This window comes from Dasypus novemcinctus, chromosome 23 (genome assembly GCF_030445035.2).
Source record: "Dasypus novemcinctus isolate mDasNov1 chromosome 23, mDasNov1.1.hap2, whole genome shotgun sequence".
Lineage (NCBI taxonomy): Eukaryota > Metazoa > Chordata > Mammalia > Cingulata > Dasypodidae > Dasypus > Dasypus novemcinctus.
The window spans coordinates 17,756,309-17,777,982 of NC_080695.1; the positions used below are offsets into that span (position 1 = coordinate 17,756,309).

A 21,674-nucleotide genomic window follows, 5' to 3' on the forward strand; every position below is an offset into this window, starting at 1 on the left:
ACAGCTGCTGCTCCTTCACTCTGGAGCATAGCCAAAGCTGACACGAGAATAAATGTCAAGTGGGTAAGAAGTAAACCTTTGCATTTGTAAGCCAGTGGGTTTTTGTGCGTTGTTATTTAAGCTTAATAGCAGATGCTGACCTGTACAGAAGTTGGTTCCTGGAAGTATGAAAATCCCAAATATGTGGCATAGGCTTTGGGCCAGGAGGAGGTTGTGAAAATGGCAGCCCCATGTTATGCAATGGTGAAAACTTGTCAGAACCATCACCTGCGATAACTTGGCTAGAAGACAATTTAGCTAATGAAGTAAAGAAATGGGGAAATGAAGTTTTGGTAGCATGAGTTGGTTTATATTGAAAAGGGGCTAATAAAGAATTGACCTATTTGAAAGAAGAATTTAAATCCAGGTGTATTAGGACTTATGAATTTAAAAGATGATTCTCATTTCTAAAACAAACGATAAACCGAGAAGTCCTTTGTGAGAGAATGGTTTTTAATACTCAGCTTTATGGTAATAAATCAAGAGGGTAGATGTCACCTCTTTGTTAAAACCTCTGAATCAATTAACATGGGACCCAGAAAATCCTTTCAGTAGAATAAAATGGAAGATCCTTTCAGTAGGATAAAATGGCATAGAAACAAATGAGACTAAGAATGTGGCTTTCCTGAAAAGATGTAAAAGTTCAAGGAACAGGCAAGTAAGTCTAGAGAGGCAGGCCTCAAACATTGTGGCAAGTAGTACTCAGAGCTGACCAGAACCAAATATTTATGGAGGCCAACCAAGTTTTTGAGAGTTGTACCACCAAAAGAACCATTAGCCTGGACCAAAAGAAATTGTGACTGTTTCATTCAGTACTTGAAATGATCCTTAGGCCCGCCAACATTTGACAGTCAGGAAGCAAGCTGCGCAGCCTCTGTGGAGAACGTATCCTCCAACGTTCCCTTCAGATACGGCCATTGAGTATAAAGGCGTCAATAGAACCTCCTGGAGGGTGGATGTAAGAGCCATGGGGAGCAATGGACTCAGAAGCCACTTCCACGGACAGAATCGAGATCTGATGAAGGAATTTTCCCCAATCCCAGGTAGGAAGCTTTAGCAATCTAGGCCTCGGAAATTTAGAAAACTGTTATAGCCCAGTGGCTGCTGTGCCTTATCCTAGTTTGCCAGGGCTGCTGTGACAAATACCACATGCTCATTGGCTTAAAAACAAGAATTTATTGTTCCATGGTTGCAGAGGCTGGAAATGCAAAATCAAGGCATTGCCAAGGCCATGCTCTCCCCTGAAGGCTGCAGTGTCCTGGTGCTGGCTTGCCACATTCCTGGGCTCCGTAGCTTGCATCTCTGCCTCCTGCCATGCCTTTTTTTTTTTCCTTAACCCCACCCCCCCGCTGTTGTCTGCTCTCTGTGTCCATTCGCTGTGTATTTTCCTGTGGCTGTTGTATTCTCATTAGGTTGCTCCAGGAAAGGTGACCACCTCAGCTCCCTAGTTCGCTGTGTCTCATATTGTCTCTTCTCTGTGTCTCTCTTTCGTTATGTCATCTTGCTGTGTCAGCTCTCCATGGGGGCTGCATCACTCCTGGGCAGTCTGCCCTCCTGCACGGGGAACCCCTGTGTGGGGCGACACTCCTTGCACGTGGCAGCACTCCATGTGGGCCAGCTTGCCACACAGGCCAGGAGGCCCTGGGTATCAAACCCTGGACTGCCTATATTGTTGGCAGAAGCTCTATCCGTTGAGCCATATCCCCTCCCTCATGTGGTTATCTTTATCTCCATTTGTGTGCGCTGCCAGTTTCCACTGACTCCCAGCTTCTTCCTGTGGTTTCTTCTTTTATAAGGCCTCCAGTAACATGGCTTAAGGCCCACCCTGATTCAGTCTGATCACACAAGTGGGATTTAGAAGATCCTGTTCAACATTGTAGATCTCCCATGGCCCACTGGATGGAACGTGGGAGAGTGTGGGCTATGATGTGGGCCATTGACCATGAGGTGCAGCAATGCCCAGAAATGTACTTACCAAATGCAATGGATGTGTCATGATGATGGGGGAGAGTGTTGCTGTGGGTGGAGTGGTGGGGTGGGGGCGGTGGGGGGTGAATGGGGACCTCATATTTTTTGAATGTAATATTTTTTAAAAATGAATTAAAAAAAAAAAAGAAGAAGATCCTATTCACAAATGAGTCCACAGCTGAACTGATAGCACATCTTCCAAGGTCCTATTTACAAATAGGTTCACGCCTACAGGAACAGATCAAGATGAACAACATGGCTTTTGTTGGGACGCATTCTTCAAGCTACTTACCTTCCACCCTTCCACTATCTAGCAGGACCATTGACTCTGGTTAGCCTTTTCTGTGCACCCTTGTATGTTTTTGTGTCCCAAGGAGCCACAACTAATCTGAAATGGAGACTTAGCCTAAGACCCTGGGCTTGGAGCCTGAGGCCATGACTGAGTGGGGTTTGGGGTGTTTTGCTGTATTTTTGTATGATGGGAATGAGACAAAGGGTTGACCAAGGTTGGGAGGGCTGTGATCATTTGCGTTATTGTCCCAAGTTTTAGTGAGAGGAGGAGCAGTCCTGCCCGCTGCCCTATTGTGGTGCCCCTACCTGTGAGGCTTGACCACGTGCCTTGTTCTGACCAATGAAATGTGGATGGAAGTGGTGAATGCACTTCCCAGCAGAAGCCTTCACGGCCGACGGATGCAGGGTTGCATCACCACTCTTCTCTTCCTCTTCTATGAGTGTAGTGTATCGAGACAGGGGTGGCCTGTCTTCCTTGGATCCAGGAAGAGAGAAAGTAGAGAGCAGAGCCCAAACTGATCCATGAGGAGCATGTAAAAAATCCACGACTTCGTAAGTCACTTGTACTTGGGGTATTTTGTTACCACAGCATAACTTAGCGAAAGCTGACAAATGCAGTCTCCATTGAGGACTCCCCCTCCAACAATAGGGTTGTTGTAAACAGTTCATGAGGTGATGGACGTAATGCACCCAGCACAGTGCCTGGCACATAGCAGGTGATTAGTAAATGAGAGCTACAGGATTAAGATGATGAGGCCCAAAATGTTCTGCTTTGGATTATAGCTATTTTTAAAACATTGGAACAGTTGTAGGTTTACAGAAAAATCGTGCAGATAGTACAGAGTTCGCATACACCATCCCTCCACACAGTTTTCCCCATTATTGTAACCTTTAGGTTACAAATGATGCAACAATATTATATTTATACTATTAACAATTGTCCATAGTTTACGTTAGGGTTTACTTTTTGCATTGTGCAGTTCCATGGGTTTTTTTTTAGGCAAAGATTTGTATATAAAGTGAAAGTAGTACTTGAGTCCACTTTGCTCAAAGATTTTTGTAACCATAATATTCTAAGTTTAACTTCATCCTACATTTTAAAAAATCCATCAGTATATCCAAAGTATTTTCAAGCCTGCCTTCTTCACCCCAAAGAGCTACTGAATATTACCCAGAAGGATTTTGTCATAAGTAATTGATTTACAAAACTTGATTTACAAAATTCTTTCCCAAAGAAAAGTTCAAAAGGTTCAAACAACATTACAAAAATCTGCCATCTTTCACTCATCATTCCTATAGTTAATTGAATGCCTCTGGCTTGCCCAAATGTTATTATGAAACCACACTGTGTAAAATGCAGCTATTAGATTTATAAAGAAGTTAAACTCATATTTATTTACTAGCAATGTTAAACATTACAAAAAAACATTCAAGTGACAATTATAGTGCAAGCCCTTATACGACAATGAAAACGTATTGAACTACTGAGGCTAAGTTATACAAAATCGTACCACTTTAATCAAGGCTTTAAGTTTACATTTGGGCACCCCAAAGTGATTGTAACATCAGGCTGGTCGATTGAAATACGGTGGCTCTTTGGCCCAGTGGTTAGGGCATCCGTCTACCACATGGGAGGTCCGCGGTTCAAACCCCGGGCCTCCTTGACCCGTGTGCAGCTGGCCATGCGCAGTGCTGATGCGCGCAAGGAGTGCCGTGCCACGCAAGGGTGTCCCCCGCGTGGGGGAGCCCCACGCGCAAGGAGTGCGCCCGTGAGGAAAGCCGCCCAGCGTGAAAAGAAAGAGCAGCCTGCCCAGGAATGGCGCCGCCCACACTTCCCGTGCCACTGACGACAACAGAAGCGGACAAAGAAACAAGACGCAGCAAATAGACACAGAGAACAGACAACCAGGGGAGGGGGGGGAATTAAATAAAATAAATCTTTAAAAAAAAAAAAAAAAAAGAAATACGGTGGCTCCCTGTTGGCTAGACACATAGTTTTTACACCCGCATGTTAATACCTAAAAAGCAGCAAGGCATCCTGAAATAAAACAACAATAGTTACTGTAACTTGGGCCTTCCTTGTGACAAATCACACGTGATTAAAGTTTCTTCCCACATCCACAGCTCTAGTCCACCTTTCACATCTCAACCAAAACATTACATATGTGAAACAATTGGTAAAGGCAAAAAGACTACAGCTGTGGATTTGGTATTGCAAGCACTTTTGCATGAGTGAGCCAGGCATTCACGGTGGGAATCTACAGCTGCAGAAGCCTGAAAATTATTTACAAAAATTAAAACATTAAAAAAGTCTTTGAAAAGACATACTTCTTGTTGGAGAGCCCCATCATACTCATAACTATAAACATTGTTCCCTGTATAAACAAAAGAGGAAACCCATAATAGGAGATTTGAAAAGTCTGGACATTTCCTTCCCAGCAGATATTCTAGGCAATGTCTTCCATTTGTTCAGGTCTTCATTGATTTCCTTTAGCATTGTTTTGTCGTTTTCTGCATATAGGCCCTGTACTTCTTGGGTTAAATTAATTCCTAGGTATTTGAGTCTTTTTGTTGCTATTGTAAATGGAACTTCTCCCCTAATTTCTTCCTCAGATTGTTCAGTACTAGTTACAAAAACAACACTGATTTCTGCTTGTTGATATCATATGCTGCCATTCTGCTGAACTCATTTATTAGCTCAAGTACCTTTGCTGTGGATACTTCTAATTCGAACGGTTGTAGGTTTACAGGGTCATGCCATCTGCAACTAGTGAGAGTTTTGCTTCCTCTTTTCCTATTTGGATGCCTTTAAATTTGTTTTTTCTTGTCTAATTGCCCTAGGTGGAGCTTCTAGCGTGATATTTAATATATGGTGACCGTGGGCATCCTTGCCTTGCTCTTGGTCTCAGAGGGAAAGTTTTCAACCTTTCCTCATTGAGTACGATGTTGACTGTGGGTTTTTCATAGATGCCTTTTATCATATTGAGGAATTTTCCTTCTATTCCTAACTTTTGAAGTGTTTTTTTCAAAAAGGATGCTGGATTTTGGCGAATGCTTTTCTGCACCAACTGAGATGATCATGTGGATTTTTTCCCCCTTCAATTTGTTAATGTGGTTGTTAGAGGTTTGCAATAATTAACAAGCTGTACCTCAGTTTCCCCTGATATGCACTGGGAAAAAGGTAAACCCCCTCCCCAGTGTGGCACTTTCCCACAGGTTAAACAAAGGAACCCTGAAGAGACAGGAGTAAAGGGAGATAGAGATCTTCACCATCTGCCTATCAGAGGGAGATGGAGATCTTTATTACCAGAGGGAGACTGAGACGCAAACGTCACTATTTACAAACCCTTTAGAATCCCACAGATCAAAAGAAACGTTTGGTCCTGCAGCATTCTAAGAAGCCATATACTCCCTCACCCCCCCACTACCTCACTTGACCCCTCAACCCCCCTCCCAGTGACTATCATTTCCCCACCTAGGAAAGTTCCATATAAATTCAAGTCCCCCCCTTCCAGGAGGGGGCTGAAGTCTGTTCTTCAGACCCCCTCCATTGGGAGAGCTTCTCAATAAATAAATTCTTTGCTTATGGTCAGTCAGTCTCCGTGTCCCAATAAGAGCAGTATTTTCTTCAACAGTGGTAAATTACATTGATTGATTTTCTTATATTGAACCAACCTTGCATACCAGGAATAAATTTCACTTGGTTGTGATGTATAAGTCTTTTGATATGCTATTTGATTCAATTTGCCAGTGTTTTGTTGAGAATTTTTGCCTCCATGTTCATTAGAGAGATTGGTCTATAATTTTCTTTAGTATCTTCATCTGGTTTTGGAATTAGGGTGATGTTGGCTTCATAAAATATGTTGGGTAATTTTCCCTCTTCAATTTTTTGGAAGAGTTTAAACAAGATTGGTGTTAATTCTTTTCAAAATGCTTGGTAGAATTCACCTGTGAAACCATCTGGTCCTGGGCTTTTCTTTGCTGGGAGATTTTTGATGACAGATTCAATCTCTTTAAATGTGATTGGTTTGTTAAGTTCTTGTGTTTCTTGTACCATCAGTGTAGGTTGTTTGTGCATTTCTAGAAATTTGTCCATTTCATCTAGGTTGTCAAGTTTGTTGGCACACAGTTTCTCATAATATCCTCTTTTATTTTTTATTTCTCTCCCCTTCTCCTGCCCCTTGTCTGCTCTCTGTGTCCATTCACTGTGTGTTCTTCTGTGTCCGCTTGCATTCTTGTCAGGTGGCAACAGAATCTGTGTCTCTTTTTATTGCATCGTCGTGCTGCATCAGTTCTCCACGTGTGCGGCACCTCTCCTGGGTGGGCTGCACATTTTTTGCATAGGGCAGCTCTCCTTGTGGGGTGCATTCCTTGCACTTGGGGCACCCCTGCATGGCATGGCACTCCTTGCATGCAGCAGCACTGTGCATGGGCCAGTTCACCACATGGGCCAGGAGGCCCTGGGTACCAAATCCTGGACCTCCTATATGGTAGGTAGACACTCTATCAGTTGAGCCACATCCGCTTCCCTCATAATATCCTCTTTTTTAAAAAAAGATTTATTTTTTATTTATTTCTCTCCCCTTCCCCCCGAGTTGTCTGCTCTCTGTGTCCATTTGGTGTGTGTTCTTCTGCATCCGCTTACATTCCTGTCAGCGGCACCTGGAATCTGTGTCTCTTTTTGTTTCATCATCTTGCTGCGTCAGTTCTGTGTGTGTGTGGCACCACTCCTGGGCAGGCTGCGCTTTCTTTGCGCTGGGCGGCTCTCCTTAAGGCGAGTTCCTTGCACATGGGGCTCCCCTATGCAGGGGATATCCCTGAGTGGCAGGGTACTCCTTGCGTGCATCAGCACTGTGAGTGGGCCAGCTCATCACATGGGTCAGGAGGCCCTGTGTTTGAACCTTGGACCCCCCCATGTGGTAGGCGGATGCCCTATCTGTTGGGCCACATCTGCTTCCTATAATATCCTCTTGTGATCATTTTTATTTCAGTGGGGTCAGTTATAACTTCTCCCCTTTCATTTCTGATTTTATTTATTTGCCTCTTCTTTCTTTTTTTCTTTGTTAGTCTTCTTCTAGGGGTTTGTTGATTTTATTGATCTTCTCAAAGAACCAGGTTTTGGTTTTGTTGATTTTCTCTACGGTTTTGTTGTTGTTGTTGTTGTTCTCAATTTCATTTATTTCTTCTCTAATCTTTATTATTTCTTTCCTTTTGCTTGCTTTCGGGTTGGTTTGCTGTTCTTTTTCTAGTTTCTCTAGTTTTTCAGTTAACTCTTTTGAGTTTAGCTCTTTCTCCTCTTTTAATATGGCTTTTAGGGCTATAAATTTCCTTCTCAAGACTGCCTTCACTGTATCCCATAAGTTTTGATAAGTCGTGTTCTCATTTTCATTTATCTTAATATATTTACTGATTTCACTTGCAATTTCTTCTTTGACCCATTGATTTTTTAGGAGTGTGTTATTTAGCCTTTGCACATTTGTGAATTTATATACTTTTTTCCTGTCTATTATTGATTTCTAGTTTCATTCCATTATCATCTGAGAAGGCATTGTATAATTTCAGTATTTTTGTATGTATTAAGAGCTGCATTGTGCCCTAACATGTGGTCTATCCTGGAGAAAGATCCATGGGCACTTGAGAAGAATGTATAGCCCACTGAGTTTGGATGCAGGGTTCTGTATATGTCTGTTAGGTCTAACTTGTTTATCATATTGTTCAAGTTCTCTGTTTCCTTGTTGATCTTCTGTCTAGTTGTTTTAGCTAATGATGTGAGTGGGGTGTTGAAGTTTCCAATGATTATTGTAGAGATGTCTGCTTCTTGCTTCAGTTTTGCCAGAATTTGTCTCGTGTATTTTGGGGCACCCTGGTTAGGTGCACAGATATTAATATCTTCCTGGTGGGTTGTCCCTTTTATTAATATAAAATGGCCTTCTGTATCTCTTACAACTTTTTTTGCATTTAAAGTCTGTTTTGTCCAATATTTGTATAGCTACCCTGCTCTTTTTTGGTTACTGTTTGTGTGGAGTATCTTTTTCCAATCTTTCACTTTCAGCTATTTCGTACCCCTGGATCTAAGGTCAGTTTTTTTGTAAGCAGCATATGGATGACTCATGTTTTTTCTTCACTCTGTCAGCCTGTATCTTTTGATTGGGGAGTTTAATCCATTCAAATTCAATGATATTACTGTACATGCATTATTTACTTCCATTTTATTCTTTGGTTTTCATATGTCATATCATTTTTTTGTCTGTCTTTTTACTCTTGGTTATCCTTTCTGCTATTCTTTCTTCTGTATTCTCCTCCAGGCCTCTCTCTCCTGTGTTTTTCTTTCAGGTACTAAGGCTTCCTTTAATATTTCCTGCAAAGATGGATTTTCTGTGAACTCTCTTAATTTCTGTTTGTTTGTGAATATTTTCAATGCCTGGTCAGAGTGTGTTTGTTGCAAGACAGATGGGATCATTGTGATAGACCCTCCTGTCTGGAGGCCATGCGATTCAAACGTTCTCCGTGACAGTTCTCCAGCCTTCTCTGGTAGCCCCTCCCTTTTCCCAGGTTGGAAATATTTCCACTTCCCTCTGAGTCCTCAACAATAAGTCCCTGTTAGTACAGGAGGAGACTGGGGGGTCATATATCTGGTAGCCCCTGGCAAACAATGGTGCAGCCCCACCTGGCCTGGAAGGGCTCCTGGGACACCCCAGTCCAAATTTGTGGGTCAGAAGCTGAGTCAGCCTTAGGCCGTGTCCCTCTGCCCTTTCCCGGGGTGGTAGATCCCTGGAGCCCCCTTTGTCTGTAGCCACCGGCCCAGAGCCTTGAGGATTCTAAAGTGCCTTTGGTGTGTGGGAGCGTGCCGGCAGCAGCTGCCACTGGTCTCAACTCACAGTTTTGCTGCTGTGATTCCCCGCCTTTGTCCCTCTCTCGTCTGGGGGGTGTCCTACCTTCCCCTGGTGTCCTAAATCCTAGATTTTTTTCCAGGCTGTGTCAGCCTCTCTTCTAGCTATTTTTCTGGAGGAGAAGAGAGTCTCGCATCTTTCTAGTCCTCCATCTTCCTGGAAGTCTAAAGGCAATGTATTTAAGCTAAGACATTTTACTGAAAGAACTATCATATTTTAAAGACTGCACGGTTTTTCTTTCAAAAAAACAACACTATATAGCTGTGTAAATTTAAAAAAAGAGCTTGATTTGTACAATATAATGATGATAACCTTGAATTTCTTTTTATTTATTTTATTTTTTATGTGTTTTGTTTTTTTCTCTCTTTATTGAATTTCTTTTTAAAAATTACAATAAGCTACAAGTGTGAAAGAAGTGAGTTATTTGGAGTAATCAATATAGGAGCTCTTTGGATTTTCTTTTTTTTTTAGACGTATTTTATTTATTTATTTCTGCCCACCCCGCCATTGTTTGCACTCACTGTCTGCTCTCTGTGTCTGTTTGTTATGTGCTTGTCGTCTTTTTTTTAGGAGGCACTGAAAACCAAACCTGGAACCTCCCATGTGGTAGGCAGGCACCCAACTGCTTGAGCCACATCTACTTCCTTGAGCCACATCAGCTTCCGTGGACTTTGTTTTATTAAACTAAAATAAGTGGTGCTTTTAGGATTTACATTATTGTATTCTTTAGTACAGAGTCTTTGGGGCATGTTAAAGAATACAGTCTACCATTTTCATACATGTACAATATTGATGGGTGAAGAATGTCTCTCAACCAGTAATACTGGACATAGCCTCTGGTTTTACCAGCTGCATACCCTAGTCCTATTACATAAGTGAAAATCCCTCTTGTGATACCGGGAAGTGATTAGAATGTGCAAGTGATGTAGTAGCTTTCATCCTCCTCTTAAAAGGTACCATCACGGGAAGGTCCATTTAAGATGCTGGTAGATATAATGAAGTTGGAATCCTGGCACTGCTGAAGCGGGCAACAGTTCATCAGTCCTGGCTCAGAGCGCCAATGCATTTAGTATATTAAAGCAGCCGACAGGATATCTTTTTGTGCGCCTTCCCAGGCACTCTAGTTTTTCTGCTAATTTGCCATACTAGGTCATAAAAGAGTTCATGAACATTAACTTCTTATTTTGCAGAAGATTCTAAGAATGCACAGCTGTTCCACTGTCGTGCTAGATTTTGACTTTGTTCCTTTCCTACAACCTTTACATCTTCCAAGTCACACTTATTCCCAACTGGAATCATTGGAACATTATCAGTATCCTTTACTGGAAGAATCTGTTCTCTCAGATCTTGTAAATCATTCAATGTAGACTGTGCTGTGCGGGAGTAAACTAATGCAAAACCTTGTCCATTTTTCATGTACAAATCCCTCATTGCTGTAAACTGTTCTGTTCCCACAGTGTCCAAGATTTCAAGCACGCACTGTTGTGCATCTACTTCAACTTGCTTTCTGTAAGAATCTTCCAGGGAAGGATGTTTTTCAACAAGAATTCCTTGAAGAAACTGCATGGTCAGAGATGAATTCCAATGCCTCTTTTTTTTTTTTTTTTTTTACAATCTCTTTATTATTTTTTTAAAATGTTATATTCAAAAAATATAAGAGGTTCCCATATACCCCCACTCCCCTCACCCCACTCCTCCCGCATCAACAACCTCTTTCATCATTGTGGCACATTCATTGCATTTGGTGAATATGTCTTGGAGCACTGCCACACCGCATGGATTAGAGTTTACATTGTAGTTTACACTCTCCCCAGTCCATTCAGTGGGTTATGGCAGGATATATAATGTCCAGCATCTGTCCCTGCAATATCATTTAAGACAGCTCCAAGTCCCCAAAATGCCCCCACATCACACCTCTTTTTCCCTCTCCCTGCCCTCAGCAATCCAATGCCTCTTGAGCCAAGAATGACGAGCTTATACTCAGGCATGGTGCAAAGTTGTCAAAACGTAGCAGCTCTGGTACTTTCACCGAGTCTGTGCAGCCGCCTTCTCCCCCACCTTGCACTCCCCCGGGTCGCTGCTCCCTGTGTCACAGCTGTGCCGCTGCCACTCTGGCAGGTTACATGCCTGACTCTAGGTGAGGTTTCTCCATGTTTTGTATTTTTTAAGATTTATATATTTCTCTCCCCCCCCCGCCCATTGTCTGCTCTCTGTGTCCATTCGCTGTGTGTTCTTCTGTGTCCGCTTGTATTCCCATCAGGTGGCACTGGGGATCTGTGTCTCTTTTTGTCGTGTCAGCGGTCCGTATGTGTGGCACCACTCCTGGAAGGGCTGTAGTTTTGCACGGGGCAGCTCTCCTTGCGCAGGAGCCACTCCTTGCATGGGGGCACCCTTACGTGGGGGCGTCCCTGAGTGGGCCAGTTCTCCTTGTACGCAGCAGCCCTGCGCGTGGGCCGGCTCACCACAAGAGCCAGGAAGCCCTGGGTTTGAACCCTGGACCTCCTATAGGGTAGGCGGATGCTCTATCTGTTGAATCACACCCACTTCCCTTTTTTTGTTTTTGATTCTGGTAACATATATATCTAAAATTTTCCATTTTATCCACTTTCAGATAAACAATTCAGTGGTGTAATTACATTCCCAATGCTGTGCCACCATCACCCCCATCCATCACAAACACTCTTCTGTCACCCCAGACAGAAACTCTGCACCAATCGAGCATGAACTCCCCATCCCCCACTCCCACCCAGCCCCTGGGAATCTGTATTCTAGTTTCTGACTTTGTAAATTTGCATATTCTAATTATTTAACATGTGAGAGACCATACAATATTTGTCCTTTTGCGTCTGCCTTATTTCACTCAACGCGATGTCTTGGTATTGTCATTATTTATGTATAACATTAACTCACAAAGTATTAAGAAATCCCTTTCAAAACAAAGTCCTTTATTAAAAAATGCAAACTCCTTGAGAAGTTGGCCAGTAACAGCTTCTTACTGCTGCTGCAATAAACTACTGCAGATTTAGTGCCTTAAAACAGCACAGATTAATCATCTTACAGCTCTGGAGGTCAGAAGTCCAAGCTGGGTCTTACGGGGCTAAGATCAGGGTGTCGGCAGGGCTGGCTCCTTCTGCAGCTTCTGAGGGGGGCACCCGTGCCCTCACCTTTCCTGGCTTCTAGAGGCTGTCCTCAATCCTTGCTCACGATCGCCTTCCCAGCAAGCAGCTGTGACACTCCAACAGCTGCTTCCAGCGCCACAGCAGTACATCTTCTTTGACACCCCTGCCTCCCTCTTTCACTTCTAAGGACCCTGTGGATGGCACTGGGCCCATCAGGATAATCCAGGATAATCTCTCCATCTCAAGAGCTTCTGTCACATCTGCAAATCCCCTTTTGCCTTATAAAGTAACATGTCCACAGGTCCTAGGGATTAGGGTGTGGACAGCTTTGAGGGGCCAGGATCCCGCCTACCACTAAGTCCTGTGCTTGAATCATCTAAGCATTCCCCAAAAGTCTAGAACAGTGCCTGGGCTTACTAGGTGCTCAGTAAAAGTAAATGGTAGCCGAGGGAGATGGCTGTGGCTCAATCAGATGAGCTCCCATCTACTATATGGGAGGCCCTGGATTCGCGTCCCGGGGCCGCCTTGTGAAGGCGGGCTCGGCCCACACACCACAGAGCACCGCCCAGCCTGCAGACAGCCGCAGAGCGCCGACTCAGCAAGGTGATGCAATAAAGAAGGGAGACAAGCGAGAACACGGAAGAGCACACAGCGAATGAATACAGAGAGCAGGCAGCAAGCAAGCTGCAAGGGGGGAGGGGAATAAAAATAAATAAATGCAGACAGAAGAATGCACAGCGAATGGTCACAGAGCAGACAGCACATACATGAAAAAAAAAAGCTGCAAAAAGGGGGGAGCGGATAAAATAAAAATTTTTTTAAATTCTTAAAAAAAAAAAAAGTACATGGTAGTTGAATAAAAAAATTCTCTTCCTCGGGCAGATACGAGCAGCTTTAGGGCAAACACTTTTCCACTCCCACTCCATGGCCCGATGCTGACAAGAGGTTCCCACTTCTGGGGACTGCCTGGCCTTCACTGGCAGTGAGGACATGCTGACTTGGAGAGTCGCTTTCTGAGATGCTCCCAGCCTCCACCAAGGTCAACGTACCCTACGCCTTTCTGAGAATTCTCAGTCTGTCTTGATGACTGTTCTCCAACCACAACTTCTTCTATACATTCTGATCCAACTTCCTCTGCCTGCTCTCCAGCTGCAGCCCCGTTCTAGACACACACACACACACACACACACACCACCCCCCCCACCCCCCCATCCCTTGACAACTCCTCAGAACCAAAACCTCAGCCCTGCTGACAGCCCAATTTTAGATTTACCTTTCTGGTTAAGGAGTTGAGATTTCATTTTCACCGCTAGAACCTATCTTTAGGTCACGGGAAGTCTAGAGCTTTAGCCCAAGTTACAGGCATAATTATCAAGATATGCAAAGGCTGCCTCTACCAGGAGGTGCAAACACCCACCTCTGACAAACATGGCCAAGGATGGGCAGGTGGGCACAGCCTGTTCTTTGGAACCACTCAAATTAGTCTCTTGGGGAGCAGGTGTGGCTCAAGAGGTTAAACACCTGCTTCCCACATGGGAGTTCCCAGGTTCGGTTCCCGGTGCCTCCTAAAAATAAAACAAATGAAAACACCAACTCGGGGGAGCTGATGTGGCTAGGTGGTTGAGCACCGGCTTCCCACATACAAGGGCCCAGGTTCAATTTCCTAAAAACCTCCTAAAAATAAATAAATAAATTAGTGACTTCCCTTTCGGCATGGTGGCTATTCAGGTATTTAAAGATGGCAATTCTGACCCCTGATGTCTTCCCTTCTTCAGATTAAATATCCCCCATGTTTTTCATGTCTCTTCCAAAGAGGAAGAAAGAGGTAAGCATTTCATAAAATGTAAAGTGTCGCATAACTGCAGTCATGTTGCATGGATTCAAAAGCCTTTCCCCATCCAGATCCTCTCTGCTCTGAACACGATGCACTTTGTTAATAGCCTTCACACAAAACGGAACCCAAATTATCAGCAAAGCTTCACAGGCAGAAGCATTCATCACGGTGTTATTTGTAATGGCAGAAGAAAAAAAAATCCTAAACCTATCTCCAATATTAGGAAACTGATTGTGTTTATGGTTCAGTATGATATAGTCAGGCACATTATTATACTGCCACTTAAAATTATGTTTACCAGGAAGCAGATGTGGCTCAAGCAGTGGGGTGCCTGCCTACCACATGGGAGGTCCTGGGTTCGGTTCCCGGTGCCTCCTAAAAAGAAGATGAGCACAAACCACAAGGGGAGAGGGGAGAAATAAATAAAATAAATCTTTAAAAAATAACAATACAATTATGTTTACCAAACCAAGAGAAATGAAAACATATGCAAACCTTATATACAAATGTTCATAGCAGCCTTATTCCTAATAGTAAAAAACAACCCAAGTGCCCATCAACTAATGAATGGATAAGCAAAATGCAGCTATGACCATACAGAATATTATTGGATAATAAAAAGGAATAAATACTGATAGACGCTACAACACAGATGAACTTGAAAACCTTGTGTGATGTGAAAGAAGCCAGTCACCAAAGGTCACATATTGTAAGGTTCCATGTCTATGGAATGCCCAGAACAGGCAAATCCACAGAGACAAAATCTTCTAGTGTTTGCTAGGGGCTAGGGGTGAGGGAATATGGAATGATTGGTAATGGATACAGGGTTTCTTTTTGGGGTGAAATGTTCTAAAATTGATTGTGGTGATGATTGCACAATTTTATGACAAAAAAAAAAGCCATTGAAACCACTTTCAAGGGGTGAATTGGATGGCGTGTGAATGACAGCTCAATAAAGCTGCTTGAAAATATGTTCACCAAAGAATTTCTAATGACGTGGGAAAATGTTCATGCTATTACATTGGGTGAAATTAGCAGGATCTAAAACTTTATAGACAGCATAAGCTCTAGTACATACATTTAAAAAGATATGTCTAGAAGTCTGGAAGGCGAGCAGCCAAGGGGTAAACAGGAGTTGCTTCTGGAGAGTGGGATTCCAAAAGTGATTTTTATGGGTGACTTTAAACTTGGATGGCATTTCCCTCTGATGGGGGCATCCAGAAGCAAGCAGCCCACCCAGGGCAGCCTCGCCGCTTACTCTCAACATTGCCCACATCCACGCAGCTTCGGTCCCTCATAGCCGTGGCAGGAGCCTCATCACATCGTCGGTTCCCCTTGTCTGCAGTCAGCTGAGGTTCTGAGCTGCCTTTAGGCTGCAGTTCAACCACCAGTTCTTAGTCTATCGCAGGAGTTCTTAACCAGCATCTGTGGAAAGATTTCAGGGGGTCCGTGAGCTTGCACTGAAAGTTTAAAAAAACATTCTTGTGGGGATGTGTTGGTGTGTGTGTGATATATTTATTAAATAATACACAGAATAGTATGGACTTAGTATGATTTTCATTTTCATTTTTATTTTTTTCACAGTTGAATAAAAATATATTTCTCAATTAAATGTACTGGATACACAAATTTTTTTTTGAATCATACGATACGTTACACAATATATTTGGTTCCTAGTGACGCAATCGTGCAGTGTTTGTCCTTTTGTGTCTGGCTTGCTTTGTTCAACATAGTATCCTCCAGCTTCATCCATATTGTCATATACTTTATGACTTCATTTCTTCTTACAGCTGCATAATATTCCATCGTGTGAATATACCATGATTTTAATTATGGGAAAGCTGTGAAACATAATTTTGAATAATCCTAAAATTTAACTTGAAGACGTGCCGATGTTGAGTGTCATAAAACTATCTGCCACTCCATTCTGAGAAGGGGTCCTTGGTTTTCACCTGACTGGCAAAGGGCTCCATGGAACAAAAAAGGTTAAGAACCCCTGGTCAATCGGGTTCACTGGCTTAGATTTAGGCCTTTGATAAATCCCCGGCAAAAGTCATCTTTGCTAAACCCATTCCCATTTTAGCTGCCAAGATCCACTGGGATCCAGATTCCATTGTCCTGCAGAGCTGCTTGCCTGCCAAGGACATGTTATTTTCAGGCCAGTGCAGTGGGCGTCCCCGAGGAGTCCACCCAGAACAGCCAACTGTGGACTGGAAGAGGCGTGGGCATAGAGGGCCTGCTTTGGGCTCTGCAATGGCCCCGAAGCGGACCACGATGAGGTCCCAGCCCTCCTGGAACTTGCAGCCTGGTGGGAGGGCCAGAAGCCTGGGTGCTTCCTTCTTACCACTCGTGCTCTGCCTGGGCCACAGCCTCGGGCCAGGGGCATGTCACCTCCACTACCTGAACCCTCTGGATGACCAAGACAGCCTTCAAGTTTGCCTCCACTTGACCAAGCCTTGGACAGCTTTCTTCCTACCTTATCTCCCTGACCTTTGTCTCTCCCCTGGCCCTAACATTATGCAGGGACCCAACCAGGGAGTCCCTTAGCTCCCTCTCCCTCGGCCCTTATGGGATCCAGGTGGCCTAATCACAGCCAAAGCAAGCCCTCAAGCCCCACAGCCCCAAACTGCAAGCTCTGTAAACCTCCCACCCATCTCATTGACCACCCCCCAACATCCTTCAGTACCTCTTCCTAGCCCGCCCCAGCCACCTTCTCATGATTCTGTGGGTTAGGGGTGTCGTTCTAGAGCCCTGGCCTGGGCTCGCTCATGTAGCTGCCCTCACCTGGTAGGGCAGAGCTCACCTGGGCCTCCTGGGCCTTGAACAGGTTGGGTTTCTCCAGGAAGGAGGCTACAGCACGCTTCTTCCCATGGTGACACCCGCTTTCCAAGAGGGCAAGCTCCAACGTGCAAACTCTTATCTTATCAAGTCTCTCTCTGCATTATATTTGCTTGTGTCCCATTGGTCAAAGCAAGCTCTGTACCCAAGTCAGAGGCAATGTCATTGCAGGACATTAATAATGTTAACATCTACCCCAGGAGCTTTCTAACACGGCCACTTATTAGTCTTTTTCCAATCCTTCTAATACCTGAACCATGTTACTCTTTATTTTAATAGAGTTTCTTTCCTATCTGCTCTGGACCTCACCTTTAAAGAAAAAAAACTTTTTTTTTTTTATTAGAGAATTTGTAAGTTTACAGTAAAATCCTGCAGAAAATACAGGAAGAAGCAGCCAGTTCTCATCTGGGGTTGACTGGTCCACCTGCCCCCACGTGCCCCTCTAGCCTGCTCTGGAGTGCCAGTCCCTCGCTCAGCAGATGTCCCCCTTTGGCCTCTGAACAACTGGGATGATGACGAGAACCTTGGGTCAGTGCCGGCAATGTCCCCACTGGACTCTCCGGCCAGCAGGAAGACAAGGTGCACAGGGACCCTCCTCCAGACAGGACTTGATGGAGACCCAGGGCCCAGAGACCACCACCACCGCTTCTGCCTTCCTGTGCCACCCATTTTCTTTGGCTTTTGTCCCCCTTGCCTCCTTCCCTTCTTCCCTCTCTCCTCTCTTCCCTGCTTGACCCCGGCACACAGGGCAAAGGAGGGTTGGCAAAAGCTAAAACAGTGGAGCAGGGAGCTTGATGTCCAGCTCGGCATGCAGCTCAGGGTGTGTGCCGCGGGGCTCGCTGGTCCATGCCTCCAGGCCACTGCAGGCTGCTGCTGTGGCCAAACTGCATGTGGCGCTGGCTTTCCGGGGCTGGCTAGTGCCTGTTTCTCCAGATCCCACTGCAGGTAGGATTCCAGAGTCACCTGCTCCTCAACGGCCTCATTCGTGGCCTCCCGGGTTGTCGTCTACTTCATGTTTCCAGCCTCTGCTGTTCAGTCCACACACCGAGGTTTGCATGGCATTGTTCATTGGGACTGCTCTGCAAAGCCCAGCATGAATGACGCAGGCCTGGCCCCACTGGCCTTGCTGGAAGTCACCACTGAATTGTTGTGGGTTTGTCCGTGTTTTGGTGGCTCCCACAGAATATCAGTGGGCTCGGGGCCGCTTTGGCACACCTCCTTGGGCTGGCGGGGCACCTGCGCCGTGGCCTGCATCCCGATGCCGTTGCCATGGCAGCTGCTTTCCTGTTTCGGTTGATGTCGGTGGTGGAGTCCTCGGTGACATAATTGGAGAAGTGGTTGGCAGCCTTCATCAGAGAGTTGTACCAGCTCAGCCACCTCCGGGTTTCCATGTACCTGGCCAGCTACGGCCCGGAGGGGGCAGCTCCCTCATCCGCTTGACACGAAGCCTCTCGTGTCTCGCAGGCAGGGCCTCTTGCCGCCGGCGCTCCCCTGCTCGACAGCGGCAGGGCGCGTGGTCTCAGCAGGCAGGCACTGTCGCCGCGCACCGCCTCCTCACGCCCCGCCCGAGCAGCTGCGCCCAGGACCGCAGCCCTGCGCGGGGTGGTGCCGGGTGAGGCAGCTGGTTTGGGGGCTTTCTCTCCTCTTTATGCCGGAATCCACCTGCCTCCCAGCCTCTTTCCTTCTCCATCCATCCCCAGCTCTGCCCCTTGACCTTGGGGACCGTGGGCAGCTTCCGTGGCCTGGCTAAGGTCCTGCTCCTACTTTCCCTCGGACTCTTCCGAGTCCTGGACTATTCGGGTAACCCCCTCCCCAGCCAATGTGCATTGCCCCGTGGGACCGTCAGCGCAGCCCCCTCACAGAGGCAGCCGGCTGGGTGCCAACCCCGGGCACAGGCTGTGGGGCTCCGTCCTCCTGTCCAGTGCTGTCGTCGGTGTCTCCAATGAAGAGAGAAGGCCTGATTTTCAGTGTGCACCCCAAATCTGGAGTGTGGGGGAGCAGAGGATGGAGCCATAGACATTCAGCATCCTGACAGGCAGAGGCCCACATTTAAGGAGATGGGATATCTGGCCCCCAGGCCACAAAGCCGTGCCAGGGAAAGGAGAGGCTGGGCAAGCAGAGCAACCTGCGAGGAAAGAGGAAGCTCTGTGCGGGCTAATAATCTGTGACTTTCCAGGAAGCTGATGGCTCTCTGGTTGCATTAATGAAGATCTAGTATTCAGCAGGAAGGAGGTGAGAGTCTTGTTTTTTTGCCTGTCGGGTCACACATGGACTGTAGGGTTAGGTTTTTGAAGTTACATGCTGTGGGGGGACATAGACAAATTAGAGCAGTAGTTCTCAGCTCTAGCTACACATTGGAATTATCTGGGAGCTTTCAAAACTCATGATGTTCAGGCCACACTCCAGACCAGCCAAAGAGAATCTCTGGGAGAGGAACACAGGCATCATACTTTTAATACAATTTCTCCTTCTCCTTCTCCTTTTCCTTCTTCTCCTTCTCCTCCTCCTCTTTCTTCTTTTTAAAAATAATTTTAGACCTATAGAAGAGTTGCATAAATAGCACAGGGAGATCCCAGCTTCCCCTTATGTTAATAACTTCTTACACAATCACAGAAATTAAGATTGGTATAATGCAATTAACTGGACCACAGACCTTATCTGACCTTCACCATTTTTTCCACTGATGAATGGTTTCTACTCCTAATCCAGGATCCCACATTGCATTTAGTTGCCACTTCTTTGTCTCCTTCAATCAGCGACAGCTCCTTAGTCTTTCCTGGTCTGTCCTTGTTAGAGGTTTGCAATAATTAACAAGCTGTAGCTCTGTTTCCCCATTCCCCATAAGCCTAAGGGCACCGCACTTCCCCACAGGTGAAACAAAGAAACCACGTAGAGACATAGAGACGGGAGTAAAGGAAAATGGAGACCTTTCCTACCTGCATACCTAGGGAGATAAAATCCCTACAGATCAAAGAAACATCTCCCCCTGCAGCATGCCAAGAAACCATAACTCCCTAACCCGCTATTTTCTAGTCACTGCCAGGGAAAGTTTTCACCTCTAGGGCTTCCTATTGGCCCCTGCCCCTCACTCTGCCCCTCAGCCCCCTCCCACCAACTATCATGTCCCATCCTAGGAAAGTGTGTATAAATTCAAATAATCCCCCCCTTCCAGGAGTGGGCTGAAGTCTCTTCAGACCCCCACCATGGTGGTGGGGGGGCTGAGGTCTGTTCTTCAGACCCCCTCTGTTGGGAGAGCGTCCCGATAAATTCTTTCTCTGCCTGTGGTCATATCAGTCTCCATGTCCCAGTGGCACTGTTTTTCTCCGACAGTCCTGATCTTGATACTTTTGAAGATTAGTGGCCAGTTATTTTGTAGAACTTCCTCAGTCCGGGTTCTTCTGGTGTTTTCTCCTGACTTGATGGAGTTTATGCACTTTCGGTGAGAAAACCACAGGCGGGGAGTTGTGTGTGTGTGCATCGTCGGAGAGCGCTCATGACGTTGATGTAACTTATTTCCGGTACCGTGTACCTTGAGCGTTGGGGGACGGGGGGGGTCTGCCAACTTTCTCCACTGTAAGTTTACTATTTTTCCCTTCTCACTTAAAATCTTGGAATAGAGGCTTGGAAACCATGCAAACATCCTGTTTCTCCCCGAACTTTCTCAGGCTTCAGTGTTTTTCAAAGCTCCCGGGATGATTCCAAGTGTATGGCCAAGGGCGAGAAACGCTGACCTAGAGCTAGTAGGGCGTGGAGAAGCGGCCATATGAGAACTGGCAGAGCCCGGAGAAGATAAGACAGTGGGGAATGTGTCGGAAAATATTGAAGGGTTGTCACATGAGAATGTTTGCTTGTCTGAGACCTTAACGAGTACAATCTGGAGAAATTAGGGCTTCAAACCTGCCAGCAGTTTCCCGGATCCCAGGAGGGGTTGGTTTGAATTCACAGTTCTTTTGGATGACCGTTCTTTTCTGTTAGGGAATCAGTAAGATTCTAACTATACACGTGTTAGAGCGACACCCACCCGTGGTTCTCCTGGGAAACTGGGAAGTCCCCTCTAACTGATGAGGGGTGAAGCTTATGAGGAGTGGCTGCTGCGTTTGGAAAGGGGAATTACTGTTGCTGATCGCCTCCAACTCGAAGGGGAGCGTTTCCTGTCTCTGAAGTCCCTGTGCAGGGCCCCAGGGACACCCCCGGGAATGGTCACACGGGGCTCAGGGTGTCTGTCTTGCTTACGGGTTTTTTGAGAGTTTGGGAAACCCCTTTCGGTGATTAGCACAGGGCAGGCACCGTCAGTGACAGATCTTAGTACTTGGGAGGGAGACTTTCAGCTTTGGGCCAAAGCTGAGAGTACCTAGACCCTGCTCTTTGAGCAGAACCACAGGCAATGGGACACAAGGCTGGGGTACGGGACAGCTGCGGCAGGCTGGCCTTTTCTGCTCAGATGACGCTTCCCAGAGCCCAGGCCACCTCGCAACGCTTCGATGAACGTCTGCTTTGTCCGAGGCGCCTCCGTGTATTGGGCCACAGGGAATAGTGGCAGGCCGAGAGCTATCGAGGTACATTTCCAGGAAGCCACAGCTGGTTCGGGGCAGAGCTGACACTAAGAAATCAAATCCCTCCTGATTCAGCAGTGAAGAACTGTGCTTTATCAGGTGGGTGAGGGCTGTGCTTCCCCTGAAAAGAGGACAGATTTCA

The 21,674-nt window shown here is 45.8% G+C and overlaps 1 pseudogene; it reads right to left on the reverse strand.

Moving 5' to 3' along the window:
• Positions 1–10,262: 10,262 nt before the first annotated feature.
• On the reverse strand, positions 10,263–11,176 carry LOC101431477 (ras-related protein Rap-1b-like protein; annotated as a pseudogene).
• Positions 11,177–21,674: the final 10,498 nt, after the last annotated feature.